Genomic DNA, 6,020 nt, shown 5'->3' on the forward strand with positions numbered 1-6,020 from the left:
TGGTAAACGCTGGTGGACATCCATTTTTAGGTCTCTCCAGAGATGCTCAATTGGGTTTAAGTCAGGGCTCTGGCTGGGCCATTCAAGAACAGTCACAGAGTTGTTGTGAAGCCACTCCTTCGTTATTTTGGCTGTGTGCTTAGGGTCATTGTCTTGTTGGAAGGTAAACCTTTGGCCCAGTCTGAGGTCCTTAGCACTCTGGAGAAGGTTTTTGGCCGCATTCATCTTTCCCTCGATTGCAACCAGTTGTCCTGTCCCTGCAGCTGAAAAACACACCCACAGCATGATGCAGCCACCGCCATGCTTCACTGTGGGGACAGTATTGGACAAGTGATGAGCAGTGCCTGGTTGTCTCCACACATACCGCTTAGAATTAAGACCAAAAAATGAATCAAACAGGAAGTAATATTGGCAAAAGAATTTAAAAAACTAGTTAATTTACTGGAAAAAAAATAAATTCAAAACCACATTTGAAATGAAGGTAAATTGTATAAAATATTCAAAATGAATTGGTAATAGAAACATAAAAGATCTGAACAATAGCTGAGCATACATTTAAAAAAATTAATGGACCAACCTAAACATCTGTCAATAATATGAAAAGCAAAAGTACTGAAAATATACAAACCTATTAGAAAGGTTAGAGTAAAACCATATTAAATGAACAACATATTTAATGCATTTATTTCATAAGATAAATAATAAGAAAAGTAAACAAACAAATGATGTAATTTATAGAAAGAATCACCAAGAGTAACATAATAGAGAATTGGAATATTTGGTATTCAGTTTGGGTTGATATCTGAGCGTGTGAATGTACAAATGTACTGTGGTAGGTAATCTTCCACAGAATTACTGTATTAAACTGCTATTGCATTTTAAGGGAGAGCTGCTTCTTCAGGACAATTACTGAATGCTAGATGGTAAGGATGATTAGGAATATCCATTATATGAAGAAGAAATTCCAAGTTTGTTTATACCTGTAAAATATGATAAAATGGAGATATCAAATCTTTCCAATAAAATACCTTCTTGGGTGTTAAACACTGGTTTCACATACTGTACATTCTTGTTTGTATTTTCAATCATCTATCAGAAACATTTGTATGCTTTCTCAATAAGGTAAACCTCAGACAAAACACAATTAGTGCATTTGGTTAGAGACTATGTACATCTGTGTGAGAAACTAGAAAGTGCTCAACATACTGTATTTTATTTATTTAGCATATTTCCTTGAGTTTGATCAGGTTGAAAGAAATTTGTTGGAATTTTTGGGATTGGAGTTGTGACAACTGGGGCGTCTCGGACTCTTACACCCCAGACACAACTGCACAGGTAGTTCTATGGTGAGTTACTGACTTATGTATGGGCTTCTCATAGTATGTTTACCTACCTTTTTAATTCTGTTTACCTCTTTGGTAGCTTTTTTCTTCCCCATCACAAAATATAGAAAGATCTAAGGGAGGCACATAAAAAAGGGTCTGATCTTGGGTTCAAGTCCAGCAAGAAAAACAAAAAGCTATGTTAAAAAGGTTTTAGCCTGCAGACAGCCAGGAAATCCTGGTGCGTACACCACTTGTGACCACCGGGGGGCATCTCAGACCAAACTGCACTGACAACAGAACAAATGGACAACTGCTGGTTTCTTTTTATCATTTGCTTCTTTTTGCTAATAAGGAACAACAAGCAAGACAACTAAAATGAATCAGAAAAGTGGTATTTGAGCAATAAGTGCTGCTTATTAAGCAACTGGATTGGAATAAAAACCTGCAGCCACTGTGGCCTTCCAAGGCTGATTTTGCCCACCCCTGCTTTAAATAGACTCCTTTCACAATCAACACTACAATTCTCTTCATTTTCTTCCTCCAATCCAACCCAGGTGAGCCTTTGTTTCTCTCCCAACTCCAGTTTACCCAAGTGAGACGGAACAACTCCATTTAAACAAAGATTCCGGATATACTTGGGGTGCAACGATATTGCCACCAGGAAGAACTTCTGGGTCAGATGGAACTTCTACAGGACAAGGGAATCTGTTCTGGCGGCACCCAAGTACTCCAACAGAGCCACCCATCAGGACTGCAGCTTCCATGCAGCCCTACAGGTGTACAATAGGGAGTCCCACCAGAGGGATGCTGCACCAGGAGGCAGTCTTCCTCTGTCCTTTTATTATAGCAGCTTAACTGGGAAAAGGGAACACCATCTTTCCTATTTGGAATGCACATCCATCCATCCATATGGTCTATTTATTCTGAGGGTCTCCTGGTCAGGTAGGGGAACCTCTGTCCCATACTGGATACCAATCCATCTTTTCCTTTAATCACAAAGTAAACTTGGTTTATGTAGGTAGCATTCCTTTTTCTGTTTTTTGCAAAATGCTACTTTGCAAAAGATGATTTAGATTATGCATGAACTAATGTATTTTAGTGTTTTTTAATTTAAGATGGGTCATGAAGTATGAATATGCCCCAATTTTCTTCATGTGATATATCTATAAGACCTTGAATCACCAAGCATTGGGTCTGAGACAAGAACTTCTCCTGGATGGGACAGAAGTATATCACAGGTACACATCTCCACATTCACTCATTCTGGATCATTTTAGAGTTGCCAGTTAACCTAATATACAGGTCTTTAGTATGGGTGAGGAAATGCAGGCCAAACGAGTTTCAATTAATTCATCCTTTTTTCAAACCTGCTTATTCAGTTTTTGGGTCACAGAGTGGCAAAGCCTATTCAGGCAGCATCAGGTGTAAAGCCAAAATCAGTCCTCAATGGAATGTGCTGTAAATCTATGACAAGGCTTATACATACAAAACATCTCTACTCCCAAACAGGTGAAAACATCCAAACTCACACAGACATTGACCAAGCTCTGAATTTGAACCCAGGATTCTGAACCTGTGAAACAGCAGTGCTAAAAACTAGACATTATTTTTGGGGACAGTTGGGAAGAAGCAACAATATCATGTTTAAAGTGCCAGCCTGCCTCAACTGCCTTTCTGACAAGCTCCGAACTTGAAGGATCTGATGGCTACCTTATAACTACACCATCTAAGAATGTAAGAAACTAAGAGGAATGAAAAGTGGGATGTAGTAAATATGACAGTACTCAGCTGGTAGCACTGCAATCACCACCGCCTAAGACGGTCCATTGCACCTTATTGGAGGGACAGAAAGAAGATCAGGAGCAAGGATAAAAGTAAGGGGGAAAGGATTCCACCACGTATGGCCTGTCCCATATAATGAAGAATGTTCAAACACTTTTATACTGTATAAGTTGAATGAACTGTCATATCTCATTGCGAGTTATGGTGAGTTCAGGTACTGTAACATTTTGGGTACTGCAAAGAATGCTGGAAAGGTTTCATTAGATGCAATCAGACAGAGTGGAAAAAGCAGAAAGGTGACTCTAGAATGACAGTGACTTCAACCAGGCCAATAAACTTATATCAGCATGTTCCATTTATGGACAAATCAAGCTGGACCTACACTATTCAAATGTTCTTCTTCTTTCAGTTGCTCCCATTAGGGGTTGCTACAGTGGATCATCTTGTTCCATATCTTCCTGTCCTCTAAATTTTGCTCTATCACCCCCATCACCTGCATGTCTTCCCTCACCACATACATAAACCTTTTCTTTGGCCTTCCTATGTTGTTAGACTTAAACACAGCATTTGACAGTATTGACCATTCTATTTTACTGCACAGGCTAGAAAATGATGTTTGGCTTAAAGGCACTGTCCTCGCTTGGTTTAGTTCTTATTTATCAAATCAATTCCAATACATACATAAATATGCTGACAGTACTCCATCATTATACACAGAATTGAGATACAGTATAGTGTCCCACAGGCTCAGTACTTGGAGCTGTGCTGCTTTCACTTTACATGCTTCCACTTGGATCTATCATTAGGAAACAAAATGTTAATTTTCACTCGTATGCAGATAACACCCAGTTATAACTTTCATTTAGATCAAATGAAGTTTCTCTGATGTTGTCTTTAATTAGTTGTGTTAGTGAATTAAAGGATGGATGAGAACTACTTGTCTTTAAACACAGATAAAACAGAGATGTTAATTGTTGGGAATGACGCTTATTGCAACAATATTTTGTCATCAGTTGGAATCAGCATTAATTTTACGGAATCAGCACACAATCTAGGAGTTATCTTTTACTCTAGCATGTCATTTTAATCGCACATTACAAAGTTGTCCAAATCATGTTTTTTCCATCTTAAAAATGCTGGGAAATGAAGGCGCTTTCTAAATAAACAAGATTCTGAGAAATTAATTCATCCATTTATTTCTATTAGGATTGACTACTGCAAAGCTGTGTTCACTGGATGTTCAAACTGTTCTTTATACAGCCTCCAGTTAATCCAAAATGCTGCTACAAGAATTATTACAAGAACAAGAAAATATAAACACATAACTCCAGTTCTTAAATCATTACACTGGCTCCCAGTTAAGTTTAGGGCAGATTTCAAAATTGTCCTTTTAACATATAAAGCCTTCAATGGTCAAGGTCCAGCGTATTTGTCTGAACTTACCATGACTTATCATGGGCGGTCAGAAAATCGAGAGTATACCTTATGAGAAGGAGTTAGGAGTCACAGTGGACTCTAAGCTATCGACTTCCCGACAATGTTCAGAAGCCATTTAGAAGGCTAACAGAATGTTAATTTATATAGCACGGTGTGTGGAGTACAAGTCCAAGGAGGTTATGCTCAACATTTATAATGTTTTCGTCAGGACTCATCTGGAGTACTGTGTGCAGTTTTGGTCTCCAGGCTACAAAAAGGACATAGCAGTGCTAGAAAAGGTCCAGAGAATAGTGACTAAGGCTGATTTCAGGGCTACAGGGGTTGAATTATGAGGAAAGATTAAAAGAGCTGAGCCTTTACAGTTTAAGCAAAAAAAGATTAAGAGGTGACATGATTGAAGTGTTTAAAATTATGAAGGGAATTAGTACTGTGGATCGAGACTGTTATTTTAAAATGAGTTCATCAAGAACACGGGGACACAGTTGGAAACTTGTTAAGGGTAAATTTCGCACAAACATTAGGAAGTTTTTCTTTACACAAAGAATGATAGACACTTGGAATAAGCTACCAAGTAGTGTGGTAGACAGTAAGACGTTAGGGACTTTCAAAACTTGACTTGACTTACAAAAACCAGAGCGCACATTAAGATCTCAAGATGCCAGTCTGCTTATGATTCTAAGGATTAATAAAATAACAGTGGGAGGTCGAGCTTTTAGTTACAGGGCCCCTAAACTGTGGAATGGTCTGCCTGCTACTATAAGAGATGCCCCTTCGGTCTCAGCTTTCAAATCCCGGCTGAAGAATCACTACTTCAGTTTAGCATATCCTGACTAGAGCTGCTGATTAACTGTACAGACTGCACCTCTGTTGTTAGTCATTAGCACTAAAACATAAGTAATAAGATAGTTATAACTTATTACTAACCCTCAACTATTCTGATTCTCTTCTTGGTACTCAAATGTGGCACTTGGTGCCACTGCCCACCTGTCAAGTTGTTTTGCCTGCCTAAGGTAAAGTCATCTCTGATGGAGGATCACAGGAATCGTCAGTTAGAGTGGTCCTTTCTTCAGTTTGTCTTGCCCAGTGCTATCTCAGCTATGGAATGGACAACTGGGGGAGGCACCTTGATGCCGAGGTCTCCAAGACTCTAAACAAATCCAAATCATATTATGTGATATCATCTACTGTTAAATTCTGCTCTGTACTTGTAATATTTTTATTTTACTATTGAGGATTACTTGTGTTTTGTTCTATGTATTGTATTGTATTGACCCCATTCTCTTTGACACCCACTGCAAGCCCAATCTACCTGGAAAGGGGTCTCTCTTTGAACTGCCTTTCCCATGGTTTCTTCCAATTTTTTCCCAACTAGGTTTTTTTTTTTTTGGAGTTTTTCCTTGTCTTCTTAGAGAGTCAATGCTGGGGGTTTGTCAAGAGGCAGGCCCGTTAAAGCCCATTGCAGCACTTCTTGTGTAA

Source organism: Polypterus senegalus, chromosome 14 (assembly GCF_016835505.1).
Source record: "Polypterus senegalus isolate Bchr_013 chromosome 14, ASM1683550v1, whole genome shotgun sequence".
In the NCBI taxonomy this organism is placed as follows: Eukaryota; Metazoa; Chordata; class Cladistia; order Polypteriformes; family Polypteridae; genus Polypterus; species Polypterus senegalus.